The 15,574-nt window shown below is 38.4% G+C and overlaps 1 protein-coding gene across 6 annotated transcripts in view; it reads left to right on the top strand.

Moving 5' to 3' along the window:
* The window catches only part of LOC121461879 (limbic system associated membrane protein), a 2,099,220-nt gene that overhangs the window by 1,892,580 nt on the left and 191,066 nt on the right, over positions 1–15,574 (top strand). The gene's annotated exons all lie outside the window — the stretch shown is intronic.

Genomic DNA, 15,574 nt, shown 5'->3' with positions numbered 1-15,574 from the left:
TGCAAAAAAAATATGAGTGGGTAGTTGACAGTGTCTTCACCACCAGCTTTCAATATGCATTTGACTAACTACACAAACACTTGATAGAATGAATGTCAGCACTGAAGGCAATTGCATGCTGATACAGGATCACTCCAGAATCCCACAAATGAGGACAGAGTCTTGAATCAAACACCACTACCATAACCATACACTGCCTGGCAGGGTATGTGGGAAATTTTTCTGTACCCTCATCTCTCAAGCTTTTTAATGGAGGAAATAAAAACATTAAGGATAGTTCTTCTTTCATGAAGGTATAGAGAAAGCTGAAATGGTCCCCACATTGTGGTTTTTAGCATGGGACCATGGGATCCCCAAGGATTCTAGAAGTCACAGATTATTGTTCTTAGCAGAGAATGAAAATGAATTTCATTTTCAGAGGCAGAAAGTGAAGAATCAAAACGCCCTAACACCAAGTGGGAAAATGTCACTACAATCCGCCTTTCTTCCCTCTAGCTTGTATAAATATATTATATTTATACAATGGAGTTTTTTATAACATGTCTTCTTTATTCTTTGCTAGCTCTTCTCCTCTTCCCATCACACTTATGAACACACACACACATGCACATGCAAGCATGCTCACAGGCACACATGCACACAGTCGGTTGGGTCCCCTTGAGAAAGGCAAGCACAGAGAACTCCACATATCCTTGTCAAGAACCTGCTAATAGCAGACAACAGCTGGGCAGTGACAGAAGCTGTGTGCTTCAGGGCCCAACTCCCTACTGAGCAGAGCAGCTTCCCATCCAGCCCTGCACAGGTTCTCAGCATCATCCTCCTGTGTGAGCCTGTGGTGCTTCTGCCAGGAAACCACTGGGTTCATAACAGTGTATGATTTATCCATACTTTCTTCTATCTGCTAAGGCCCATGAAATTGGGAGCAGCTTTTGGCCAAAGCAGTTCACCAAATTTGAGGCTGCCCTGGCACTTCCGTGACTGAGAGCAACGTGGCTAATCTTCTCAAAGAGTTGCAGGTTTGAATCGCTTTGCTTCTTCACAAACATGTCCACAAATCAGCCTCTGTTGTTTCTAACATGATGAGGTCCGCAGACTGGAGAAAGCACAGTGTATGAGCTATCTGCTAGAGCTGCCAAAGGGGCAGCAGCTACTTTGTGCTCCAGGAGTGAAGGCAATGAGAGTTTGATGAATGGTCCATAGCCCTGAGGAGTGAGAAAGCGGCAAGTCTCAGATAGCTGGAGAAGAGACTGATAAAGAAAAAGTCATGGACATGAACTGCCACTTAGGTTCGCAAATTTTCCTTATCGTGGAGCAAAAATTCTAAAACACTTAAACGTGCACATTTCAAATCCTGCCACTTGTGAGGTGGAAGATTTCTGTCACTGAATAAGCCTTTGGACAGTCCTCTGAGCAGGGGATGATCTCAAAGCTTCATCGTCATTTCCCACACCTTAATTCTGGCATCGCTGTTGAAGGGATTTGTTTTGTATCTTCAGTGCTAACACACTGAGCTGAGAAGTGATGCCAGACCTACAAGCGGCAGCCACAACGCTGGGAAATTGGGTTTTAAAGGCGCCTTTGCTTTAAATTGATACCAAGGGTCTTCCGTTCTTCCTTGGAGGAATGTCAATCTTTAACTTTTTGAAGGGTGACTTTTTCTTATCCTGTGAGAATTAAAGGACAAAGTTCCAATCCCTAGCTCTGTAATTAAGGACTCTAACAGGAGAAATGTGTTATCTTTGCAAACAGTCTGTTGGAGAGGAAACTGAGCTGGGGGAATAAGGGAAAGAAGGCTCCAGTTCTGACTCTCTGATAAACTGTAGGACCTAGGACAGACCACACTTCCTCTCAACATACCCAGTTCCTTCTAAGGAAAACAGAAAACAACACAGGCTTGTATTCCTTAAACTTTTATATGCAGAGCAGACAGCTGGACATCTTCTTAAAGTGCAGATTCCAATTCAGCCTCATTGGGGATGTGGGATGAAGGTTATGCTTCTGGATGACAATGCTGGTGGTACATACCATATCCTGAGGAGGAAGCACCAAAATACGTTGTTTTTCATAATATTATCTAGCCGGTAGGTGAGTCTTGTCAGGGCCCCCTCCAAGGCATTTGTTGAATGTCATTATTTTATTATTGTGTCATTTATATTCTCACTGCTAGAAATACTGTGATCTTCCTACCCCACACTCTTGGCCGTGGTGCTTCAGTAACCTCCCAACAGGCATCCCAGCCTCTACCCCCACCCTGTTCTGCACCCATCCATCAGAGCGCCTTTCACAAAGACTCCATAGCACTCTTCAAACCCAATTAACACTCTGTAATGGCTTCCAGAAGCTCACCAGAAAAGCTTCAGGGATTATTTGGGGCCAAGGTAATTTATCTACTCTACTTTTACCTACGTCTTGTATCATTGTCTTTTTCTTTCTTTGCTACAATTAAGTGGTTCCAAACAAAGTATAAAATGTCACTAAAAGGGACATTTTCCAATGACTAAAGATGGTTTGTGCTGTTGTAGTCGGGGTGAAGCCAAAAACGCTGTTGAAATCCCCAAGTGCTTGGAAAACCCTTAGCCTACAAACACTATGCTCAGAATTCCGCTGTAGAAAACTCCTGTAGCTGCCCATTCTGCTTTGTATTACTCAACATCCCAAAGCCCCTGCCCATCTCAAGGCATTTGTCTTGCTACGTCCTCTTTGCTTTCTGTGCTTTATGTTTCCTGGGGTACAACCTATACACACACCAAACCACGCATGCGCATACAAATATATCTCATTTTCATTACCAATGCCTTAGTTCCAGTATCCATAAGAAAACAGCCCCGTGTCACCTTCCTTCAAGCTTTAGCACCCTTCTTCCACTGTGCTATTTTATTTCCTCAGAGTGATGTCACTATGTGGAAGTTTATCTTATGGCCTTTCTATCTGTAGCCTTACAGAAGAATACACCTCCCATAATGGAATATACTTTGTTCAACTTATTCATAGTCACATTCTTTCTTATTGCTATATTATAGAAAGGTGACCACAATGTATTCCTTACTATGTTATAGATAGATAGATATAGATATTAAATTAATTATTAGATGGATGAAAAACATTGAAATTCAGCAGATTATGCATGTTTAAATGTAGAACTTTAACCCTTAGTTCAGAGTTACTGAAACCCAGTCTCTTGGGTATTGGGTCTAGTAGTATGCATTTCAATACATTTCCCTTGTGATTTGTATACCCACTAGCATGTGATTCCCACTGGGCTGGATAAGGCACGTCTAACCTCAGTGACTCTCGTGGGGGGGGGGGATGAGTGATGCGGTCATGCTGTCCTTTAATCAGAATACTCACTTCCCTTTCGTCCTGCTGTGAGAAGGACCAGGAATCCTGGTGTGGCTTAATCTCCGTGGAAAAACAAAGGGTTAGGAAGGAAGGCCTAGACCCAAGTATGGTCTAACTGAATCCCTGCAGGGCACAGACAGATACAAATGCAGGCCAACACAGTTATAGATAACAGCAGGGCTCCAGGTTGGAGGTTGGCTACTGTGATGGCCCACAGCATTACCCAAGCTATCTGAATCATGAAATTGAACAGGCGTGGTCTCTTTTTCTTAAAAATTGAAGGGACTTTGAGGGGAGGGGAGCAAATGACCTTTTCTGAGCAAATAGCAGTAAAATAAGAAATGAATAAATGATAAGCACAAATTATATGAATTTAACCTTAAAGACTGAGTTCCATGGGGATTTAATTTTTCCCCAAAGCTATGCCAGTGACTACACAATCACACTCAACCAAAACCTTAGACTTTTATTTAAGGGCTAATGAACCATGTGTTTTCCATCTTGAATGAACAACTTTTCTTCAATGTATGGGAAAGAAGCTACACTTGCCCTGTTGCATCCAGTCTTAGTAGATCTATTTTATATTTGAAATCTTATACTAACAAAATGAACATTAAATTAGTGTTATAATAGACCAAACAAAACAGTGTCCTGGAGCCATCTTGAATTCAAAAATGGCAGAGTGATTTTATCTAAGAAGTAGACCCTATGTTTTAGGTTTGAACCCTCATCTTGGAGAAAAGACGTCAAATTTCCTTTGTCCCAAAGTCTACCATAAGAAAGCTCTATGATTTGACCCATCGATTTTATCATCTCAAAACAGAGCTCCAATGCAGAAGACAGCTTCTTATTTTCCCTAAGAGTACGTAATGATGTTATACAACATCATTCTTTTCAGCATAACGTGTGTTTGCTGAGATCAATCTACCTTCATTTCATTCATCAGATTGAAAAAATTTCTACATGTGGATAGCAGAACAGAAAGGGGTAAGCCAATAAAGATATAAAAACAATATTATTAGTTCACATTTAATACAAATATCTTGTTTTTTCCAACGTAAGGGTGCTTTTAAGGAAAAACACACCATAACACAACTCTCATTATTTTCAAAGAAAAGAGAAAAATGCTAATTTCATGAGAAATAAAATGAGTTCCTTTAAGAACACAAAGGAAATAAACATAGAACCAAAAAATATTAAACTAACATAAACTATAATGACTCAGAACTTTTTTAACAAATTGCAAAAGAGCAAAATGTGAACTTTGTCAACTTAGCCATTAAATGTTATGATTATTTTGACTTTATCCAAATCGTCAGAAATGTTAAACAGAAAATTTGAAGATTTTTTGAAGAACTGATTCCTTTATGAAGTACTGAATTCATTCTCATAGATGCACTACGATAGAAGAGAAGAGGGTCACCGACACATATAATACAGCAGGAGGAGTGAAGAACAAAAGTGGACTTTTCTAAAAACATTTTCCAGTCCATCAGGAGGACCTGCTGAGTTTTACACTGGGATTGAACTCAGGATTCTGCTATGGAACACAGCAGTGTACTGGAAAGTTGGGGCTGTTGTTCTTGGTTTATTTTCCTCAACACCTTTCCCAAGGATCACTGCAGTTTATAGTCACAGGACTTTCATATCATGTGAATAACAACTTACTGGGTATATGGAGACTATGGACTTATGCCTGGCTTAGAAATAATGTTTTGAATTATGGCAATGCCGAGATGTCCTTTGACAATACCAACCTTTAGAAGCATAAAGTCAAATGAAAATGAAAGGGGAATCTCCACCATCCATACAAATAGCATCAGCCAGAGAGAGAAAAGGAAAAGCCCTTAATGTCCTAATGGGGACGGGCAGGGAGGCAGAGCCTGATGGAGATCACTGCTTTTGAGATGCGATTCATTAGATCAACAGATCCATGTGTGTGAGTTGTCATTTCAATTAACTTCTTAATCTGCCTTCTCAAGATAGTTTTCCTGTATTGTTTTGAATTTTCTCCATACTCCATCCTTATCATTAATCATCTCTGTAAACTATATCACCATCATCTCCTTGTTTCTACAAAGGAAGAAAATCATCAGTACATAAAATAAGCTTGTTTTTTTAAAACAAATGTGAAATGAATTCTATTTTTGCATTCAATTGTATTATAGAGGAGACTTTATGCTGATATTTCAAATGGTCAAATCTCTTGGCATCATCACATTTGCAATGACTACTGAAGTTGTGTGTGCACTACATCATCCTGCTCAGTTGTGGGAGCCCAAAGATGGTCTCCAGGCAACAAAAAAAAATAGGACAGAGCCACAGGTTCAAAAGTGGATCTGACCCCAGGGGGAGGCTTGCAGTGGTAGGAACCACCCCATTGCCTTGACTCTCTCTCCCTTACCTCTTTGCCTGTAGTTGTCACTGTAAATGCAGTCTTAGTACATCATCTTGATTGGTGCCATTCTGTGTCACTTGAGGATGAATGTGGAGCAGAGTTGGAACTGAGAACGTGGGACATCTACTCTGGGATTAAAAGAATATGGTCTCCTTCAACTAAAATATCCTGTAAAATATGGGCTCACAAAATTATGTGTGGTGCCTATTTCCTTCTCAGACTTCCCTGGAGGTTAATAACATAACAATTCCCGCGGCCATGTTTCCACCTGACCCCCTCTCACAGATTTGTTTGTAAAATAATACATCATTTTACCAAGGTTTTGTAACGTGTTAGGAAGTACTCTGTATGGTATTTGACTCTACATCTCTTGCTCAAACTACTGCATAATGAGCGATAGCCCTGAAAAAGTATTCCAAAATCTAAATCTCAGTTCATTATTAAAATTTTGTGCTATACCTTTCATTATTGAAAATTATTGATATATGCTCAAATGTTTATTAGCACTTTTCCTTTAAGATATTATTTAAAGTAACTGGGAGCATAGAGGAAATAAGAAATCCATTTATCCATGCATTTAATAGACTACTGGGATATCTTTATGTACAGTCATCAAACTGCCAATAATTGCATTTATATAGTTTTCCTGGAGTTTTATCCAGAGCTACTTGTGTCAAAATCACTGGTGTGCTTGTAAAATGCCATTTTCTAGGCCCCTCCCATGAGATAATAAATAAGATCCTTTGGGGATAAACTCCAGGAATCTCCATTTAAAAGCCTATACTTCCTGTGATCCTCCTGTCCAGTAACATTTAAAAACTACTGCTCTGGGATTTTCATTGTTCCTCATAATGTCAGTATGACAAATTATTGACAATACAGTTGATGATAGAAAAAAATGGTATTTTAGGTAGGCAGAGCTGGAAAATTTCCCAGAATCACTCAACGAGGACAGCAGAGCTTGCTTTGGGCATGCTGGTGTATCAGCAGTAATCAATTAGGACCTACCTACATTTGTAATTCCCGAGTCAATAAGAGCTGATTGGTGTATTCAGACTCTTACATGGATGACTAAGGAGAGAATATTCATTTTAAAGAAAAGTCCTCTTACATGTTCATCATGTGTGTGAGCAAAGATGCCTACTGCTAGGTCACGGAGTTTATTGGAAAGAAATGAGTCTATTACCGAAGGTTTTGCAATGGGTGCTAATCAGAAGATGCCTGTCAAGTTGAAGTAGCATCAAGAGGCTCAGAGTAAGAGCTCTTGGGCCCTAAATGGTTCCCACCAAATATCAAACCTATTATCATGATTGGCTGTTATAGCCCTCCAAACAGCAAAGTGATTAAATTGGTCATTATGCAACCCTAAAGATGCATAATTATGACAAATAAGACTCAAGTGCAGGGAGATTTCTGTCTTACTGACTAGATTGCATTTCAAGGAGTCATCAATGAGGAATGTTTCTCTACCCACTGTAGTAAAGTGCAGGCTAGTGAAGACCTGGATTCTCTTGATCATCACCTGAATCTCTCATGTTCAACATCTGAACGTTCTCAGTTCAAAAGCTTCTCTGGCTCTTAACCCTAAATGTCAGGTTGCAGCTTATGTTTTCTCCATTTACACTGCAGCCTTCCCTCCAGAAGGAACATTCCATGTGATCATTGGCAACATTGCGTGGCTTTTAGAGGACTGTGGATTTCTCCTGAGTCACTCTGATTTGCTCTCTATCAGGTCACCAGCATCAATGTGCTCTTCTGATTCATCCATCATGACGAGACGTAATGGTTTAGAAGGACTATATAATGTACCGCTTCCCTGCAGTCTATGTGTCACCTAAGGATATAAGAAAAGAACTCTGGCAATGAAGTTCTTTCCCAAAAAGACAAAAAGTTTTCTCTTTGAAGTACACACACTGTAAGACCTTATAAAATATGCTTGGATTACCAACAATAAAGATGAACCAGGCTGCAGCAAGGAACTCTAGATAACAGTCACACTTCTTTTTATCCTCAGAAAGACAAAAGAAACAGACAGATCATATGCATCCAATTATAGGATATTTTTCGACTCTTGCAGATTGACAAAGAATTCAGTGAAGCCTTGTTTATTCTTTGGAACGTTAGCAGTCACGTCCTCCTACTGTATCATCCACTGCCAAACCTCCCCTTTATAAAGCTTTGTCGTTGGTGCAAACTGAAGTGTTATTTCATTCCAATATTTGCCCCATTATCTGTGTCTTTTTGGAAAAAAGGTATTTTTTTTTACACCAGTGATTCTCAACCTTTCTCATGCTGTACCCTTTAATACAGTTCTCATGATGTGGAAACCCCCAGCCATAAAATTATTTTCATTGCTACTTCATAACTAGTTTTGCTACTGTTATGAATCGTAATGTAAATATTTTTAGAGCGAGAGGTTCATTAAAGGTTGAGAACTGCTGTTCAAGAGTGTTAACATGAGAAAATGTAGAGGATAGCTATGGTGGCTGGAGAGAAAAGATAATATCCAGAAACATAGTATCTATTTTCTCTTCTTTGTACACTGAATCCTAGCTCTTCACTGTTCCCATTCTTTTCTTTTCTTTTCTCCTTGTGAGTGTCTTTCGTAGAACTTTTGTTCAGTTCTATCTATCACATAGCTCAAACTGTACTCTCATCCCTTGACAACTCATTTAATGTAAAAACTGGATGCCCTTTAAGAAATGTAGTATCAATATTTGATACTGCTGTGCTCCTCATTTAGAGAAAGGGAAACAGCAAAACAAAGTGAATCAAAACTTTCTGAAGGATAAGTTGTAATTGATTCCCAGTGCATTTTAACCCTCTTTTGGCAACAGAGGAAAAAGGAAAATAAATAATGATGTGAATGAAAATAATGTTTCTAAGACAACACAAAAACAGTTGCAAATGTGTGGCTTAGAAAATATTAGTCAGAAATAGAAGAGATAGCTCAGTGATTAAAAGTGCATACTACACTTGCAGATGACCTGAGTTCAGCTCCCAGGATCTAGGTTGGGTGATTCTCAGTCAAAAGTAGCTCCAGCCCCAGGGATCAGATATCTTCTGCTTGACTTAGTAGGTACCCACACTCAAGTGTGCATACCACCCCTACACTTACACATACACACATAGAGTAAAACAAAATGAAGAAAATATGAGCCAGGTTGATCAATAAAGTATTATTTTACTAATAAAAATGATAGTGATTAGCAAAACACACTGGAAAACTAATGTATGTTTAATGTTATAGCTGTCTAGGTTTTAGGATTATGTTCTTTCTGAAGGTATGGTGGTTATTCTTTGTTGGCAACTTGATTCTATCTGGAATTAACTAATACCCAGGTAGCTGGGTACACCAAAAAAGGATTTTTTTCTTAATTAAATTATTTCAAGTAGGAAGACCCACCTTTAATCTAGATTTCTTGATGTAGAAAGACGTAAAAGCCAATGGATTCGATGAATGGTCAAGGACGTGTAAAGAATGTAATTGGTAAATTGGTGAGAAAGGCTTCTGGAGAAGAAGTATGTGAACAGATATCTCTAAATGGACAAAGGATGTGCCCAAATATGGCACCATTTTCTGGGGTTACCAGCCAGTGACATGGTGGCAGGTTAATTACAATGGACCACTTCTTCTGTGGAATGGACAATGTTTTATCCTTACTTGAGTAGATATTAATTCAGGTTACAGATTTACCTTTCCTACCTGTAATGTGTCAAAGCTGTCATCAGTAAATTTAGACAACACATTATCTCCTATACTGGTCTTCCACAAAGAATTGCTTCTGACCAAGGAATTCACTTCACAGACAAAGAAGTGTGACAGTGGGCCCACAATCATGGGATCCACTCGTGTTTCCATGTTTCCCACCATCCTGAAGCAGCTGGCCTGACAGAAAGAGGAATGACATTTTCAATAAACAGTTACAGTGCCCATTTAGGTGGCAGCAGCCGTGTCCTGTGTTTAGAGTCAATGGGAAACCGCAGCCTAATTCAGTCAGAAAGACAAAGGGTAGAGACTTTTCAGCTAAGGCTGTGACCGGTTGCAGAAACGGAGTTTATAATTGACATGAGTGTTTCTTGCTTCTTTTTTTTTATTAAGAATGTGTTTGTGCAGATATTTGTGTTTTCTTTCCTTAACTTCTTAATCAGGTAATGTGACATCAATTAAGATACCAGTGCTTATTGTATTTAAGCTTTGAGATATCAAAAGAATATCCTCCAAGAGATAATGTCCCCTACCCCAAAATGTGTAATGTATTTGTGGTTGTATGAGGGATAGAATATCATGTTAGGCATAATTATGATCTAATTAAATAGATAATATATTTGTGATTCTTTGTGAGATAACTATATGATGTTGGGAATAATTATGACCTGACTATTGTTTTCATTTGGAAATTAAACATGACTAAGAAAATATACTTGTGTGTCATTTTGGCAAGGGGTGGACTTATGACGACGGTCCTTGGTTGTCAACTTGACTACATCTAGAATTAACTAGAATCCAAGTAACTGTGAGCACAGGTGTGGGATTGTTTTTCTTAATTAAATCATTTTAACTAAAAAGATTCACTTTTAATCCATATCTTTTGAGGTGGAAATATCAACCTTTAACCTGGGCAACTCTTTCTGGTTTTAGCCTATATAAAGGACATGGAAAAAGGAAGCATTTACTCTTTGTCCTCTTTGTCTGCTTTTTTTTTTTTTGACCTTGCTGACAAATTCATTCATTCACTGGCATTAGATCCTGTTTCTTCAAGATTCAGGCATAAACTGAGGGCCTCCTGTGAAATCTAACCTCTCAGACTAATCAACTACTGGACTTTTCAAACCTCCGTTGATAGACAGTCATATTTAAAATAATTGGACCAAAGCTAATAAGTCATTATAATCATTCTAATAGAGAGAGAGATAAATAGACATAGATAGATAGATAGATAGATAGATAGATAGATAGATATTCATTCTGTAAGTTCTGTTCCTCTAGAGAACCCTGACTAATACAGAATACTTCATTCTAAGTTGATCTGCAATTAATTATTGTCAATACTACTGAAACTGAGGATATTCTGTTACCTCTTTTGAAAGGAAAAAAGTTAATTTTGTTCCGACATGGAAAAAGCAGGGTATGCTTTTAACAAATATTAATATCATGCAATAAGAGAAAACCACTTAATCATAGTAAAATACATGCATCAGAAGAAAAAAATTATGTAATACTAGGGGGTGTTTTAGTGAAAATTCTTATAATATTTTATCATAAAATTCAAGGGAAAAGGGATTATCTGGTTTCTTAACTTTTGTAGTTCAAAAGTCCTGGAACAAGATGAATCATGTCATGTTTGTCAAGAGAAAGAACAGTGAAGATTTCAAAATAGACATTTCGCTGGAGAATGTTTAGAGGAAATGCACATTTGGCTTTAGACAAGTCATATCTATACAGTTGTTGGTGTTTTCTTTTAACTTCAAGACATGCTTATATATAGAGGCATGTAGAAGGAAAGTGAGTGTTCTGGCCTTCTGGGAGAATGTACAGAGTTTGAGGACTCTATCAGCGCATGTAATAATAGGGGAAGGAAGCATCCACATCAATGGTGTAGGAAGAAATTCTGTCTTTAACATATTTTTCTGTGTTGTTTGTTATTTCTAATAGCTCCAATTCATATCTTTTATTTGAGAGTTGGCCCATATTTCATAAATAGCACAATACATTCTGACCAGTAATGGAATACCAGCTGTATTGATATAGAATTATGTCAAGAAATATATACATCTATATTGTCTCTTAAATATTTCCTAAGATTTTTTTGGGGGGGGGTTGGAATACTGGTGACCACAACTAGGGCTTTCATCTTGCTCTGCAAACTGAGTACTACTGAGCAAACCTACCAGCCCCTTCTTAAATTTTTGAATGTTGGCCAAGCAAGTGCTAGCCACTTTGTGGATATTTCTACTGCTCCTGTACAAGGTAGAGAAGAAAATTAAAAAGGATTTATTTTATATCAGCCAGGCTAACTCATCCCGAATTAAAGTCCTTGAAATTCCCATAAACATCACGAAATACAATTGTTTTCCAGAATGAAAGCACACTCAGCACAGTGTTACAGTCTTAATTCTAGCACTCCTCTCTGCCTTGTCGCTTCAAGGTCCGGAAACACATTGAAGAAGAAAGAGGGAAAGGTCAGTGATGGCATTATTATAATCACCTCAGATGGAAGAAAAGCTCCATTTATCCTCACAGTACATTAGATAGACCTCATTCTTGTTGTCTTATCTCATGACAGAGAAAGCTCAGAAATGAAATCTTGCTTCTGTTCAGGAAGAACAGGAACTGATAGACTGGCAGACAAAACACTTCTCTGCTATAGTCATCCAGATGGCCTCCAGGAAACCCCATACTCTTTTCTAATGGGATATCATTGCTTTCTCCCCACAGGATGAAAGATAGTAGCTGGATGCATTTCAGATTCCATAGTCATCCCCCAAATGCACAGCCTTTATCCATGAAAACCAAATGTACCCCTCTGCCCACCACAGGTTCAGTACATGAAAAGGCAAAATAAATAAATAAATAAATAAATAAATAAATAAATAAATAAATAAAATGAGTTGCCAATCTCCTACTGGCTAAAAGGATAAATGGGTGGTACATATTGATCCTTGTTTTGAAGCAGTTCCAAGATTTCACTGATCATTATAAAAGATCCCCATTAATCTAATAGTAAGTGTCAGTTTTGGATTTTATGTTCTTGCCCATTTTTTTCTCTGAGTTGTTCCCCTCATTCTCCCCTGTAGGGAATAGGGTTTATCATTTACCTACAATTTCTTCATCACATCTGAAGTAAGAACTTAGAAATACACTCTTTTCAGAAGCTATACTTTTTTGCTTCATTGTTTTATCGTAATTTCCAAAAGTTTCAAAATATATATCAAAGGGCTAACGAAATGGTTCAGCAGTACTTCCTGTTCTTCCAGAGGACCTGGGTTTGGTTCCCAGGACCCATATTGGACAGCTCACAAATGTCTGTAACTCTAGATCCAAGAAATAAGTTGCCGTTTACAGCCTCCATGGGTACCTTTCACACATCTGGCATACACCCACACAGACATGTGTGCTCACACACACAAACACACACACACACATACACACAGAGATATAGATATAGATGTAGATTTATAGATATAGATAGCCTGGAAAGATATCCCTCCAATGGTCAGTATTATCACTTTTATCTTGGAAGTAACCAACAGCTTTCTAATTGGAAATTAGTCCTACACAATTATGTGGAATCCATGTCTTGTTCTGTAAACCTAACTAACTACCCATGACCAGAGAGTTTTACAGAACCTAAAGGAAAAATCTGTTGCTATCATTTTACTAAATGAAAATAATTCCTAACTGTATTCTAAAAACTTATCCTTATACCCACAGAGAAGTGTAATATATTACTCCCTTCATCAAAGAAGCAGGTGAAGGTCATTACAGAAATCCATGACTGGTAAAATGCAGAGAAAATAAGGTTGTTGTGGGGTGTCTACTCTAAACTGGTGCATCCCTAACACAACCCTTCAGGGGAAATTGTAGAAGACAAGGGTGAAGAGATCTATTAGCCAAAGGAGCAGAATACCTACTGCAAGGTAGTGTCTTCTAGTCATGCAAGAGAAGCTACATCAGTGAAATTTCTGCAGTGTGGTAACTCAAATAAAACCTCTCTAATGACACTACCAGTAAACATGCCAGCATCTATAGGGGAAATTTCACAAGGCTTTTTCTCTAGTAAAGAACTATAGGCAACCAATGGTGGAGAGGGAATCAGTTTTCTCTAGCGATGATTACCTTGATAGGATAACTATCCTATCCCAAGTAGTTAGCCATAAATACCTGTTCATATGAGCAAGATGGGCTCAGTAGGGTATGTGTGATTGTGGGTGAATGTGTGTGTGTGTGTGTGTGTGTGTGTGTGTGCGTGAGCACATGCACATGTGTAACAATAATAATGAAAAGACCAAAAATTTGAGGATGGCATAGGAGGAGTTATAGGAGAGATAGGTAAGGTGGAAATGATATAAATTTAGTACACATGTACAATATTATCAAAAATGTAAAAGATTTAAATTAAATTTATCATATAATTTCTTAATTAGATAAACTAAAAACTTATATCACCCCTAAATATTCTTGGTTTTAGGTTGAGGTTACAATATTGGTGATGCTTTTCAGGAGACTGATGCATTTGCTTGTAATCAGTGACAGGTACCATTAACTCTTCTTAGTGTTCCTTTTGGGAATTGTTCTCAAGCATGTTTTACATCCTTTGATTTCTAAACCCTGCATCACCTTTCCAACCAGCTTAATGCTTGCTATGCAGGCTCTACCAATAACATGATCTTTTCCCTGAGTTCTTTAATTAATGAACAGGTTTAATTGATTTTTTGTCACTTTTAGTCTTTTAAAACCTCCATTTCTTACAATTTGGAATCAAGAAGCAGTTGGCTTTTATGCCTTTCAAAGCCTAAATTTCTGGACATTATTTACTTCGGTTTCTAATCTCAAACTTGTCCAGTCATCTCCCTTGCTCATCTGTTAGTTAGCTTCATACTGCTGCATAACAGACTGATCCAGAAGTGAGCATCTTAACCAGGAGCTTGTTTACCTCTAAGGGGCTATGAGCTCCAGGATACCTGGGCAATTCTTTGTCATAGCTTTGTGAGTGGAACAGCTGAGGTAGTAACTGAAGAACAATTAATACTCAGAGAAAGAAATTGTGGATCAACCTGAAGATCCAAAAAACAAAACAACCAGCCACTGACTCTTACCTAGACCTCAGTCTGAAATGGCAATCCTTCCTTCAGGAATCTCAGAATGAGACTGTGACTGAGAGCTGTCTCCCCCCACCTTATAATCCTTTCTAGGGCTGGAATTAAAGGTGTACACCACTGGGATTAAAGTCATGTACTGCCTGGTTTCTATGACAACTAGTGTGGCTGCTGGGATTAAAGGTGTGTGTCACCACTGCCTTGTCCTTAAGGCTGAGGAGTGAGGCTGTTTTACTCTCTGATCTTCAGGCAAGCTGTATTTATTAACATGCAAATTAAATGCCACTATAACTAACTCAGAAGAACTGATCAGAGCTGGATACTCTAGTTCCAGGTTTACCCAGTAGTTGTAGAAGTTTGGTGGTGCTGTGAGATAGTTCTTCTGTATGCAGTGAATATGTATTACTTCCATTGGTTAATAATAAAAGCTGTTTGGCCTATGGAAATACAGGATGAGGTTAAGTGGAACAATCAAACTGAGGAATCATTTGGAGAAGAGAGAAGAGATACAAACCAGCCACCAGAAAAACAAGATGTGTTAAACAACAGGTAAAGCCATGAAGCTATGTGGCAAAATGTGTATTAATAGAAATTGGTTAATTTAAGTTGTAAGAGCTAGGTAATAAGCTATAGGCCAAATATTCTATAATTAATATAAGTTTTTGTGTGATTATTTGGGATCAGGAGGTCAGGACAAAAGGAAAGTTCTGCCTCCATTTACATTGTGGGAATCTGGCTTTCCTCCAAAAGAACCTTTCTATGGAGCCACTCACAGCAAGACTTCTTTAAAGCTTTTCTTTGAAAGAACTGAAGGGTAGTGTCAGTAAGATGCTTCAGTGGCTAAATCTCTTGATGCACAATCAGAAGGACCGAGAAACCAGTTGTTGTAGAAGGTCTTAAGCTAGTACACCCTGAAAGTAACCTGCCATCATTCCCCCATACTGGTTGGTCATACACACCAGCCCTAGCTCACATGACTCTAACGTCTAAGTACCAGAACAAAGCACTGCTGGAGCC

Source organism: Microtus oregoni, unplaced genomic scaffold (assembly GCF_018167655.1).
Source record: "Microtus oregoni isolate MIOR12 unplaced genomic scaffold, Mior012 000023F_ref0000262, whole genome shotgun sequence".
In the NCBI taxonomy this organism is placed as follows: domain Eukaryota; kingdom Metazoa; phylum Chordata; class Mammalia; order Rodentia; family Cricetidae; genus Microtus; species Microtus oregoni.
Note: the sequence above shows the minus strand (reverse complement) of the source record. Positions and strands in the feature narration are given on the sequence as shown.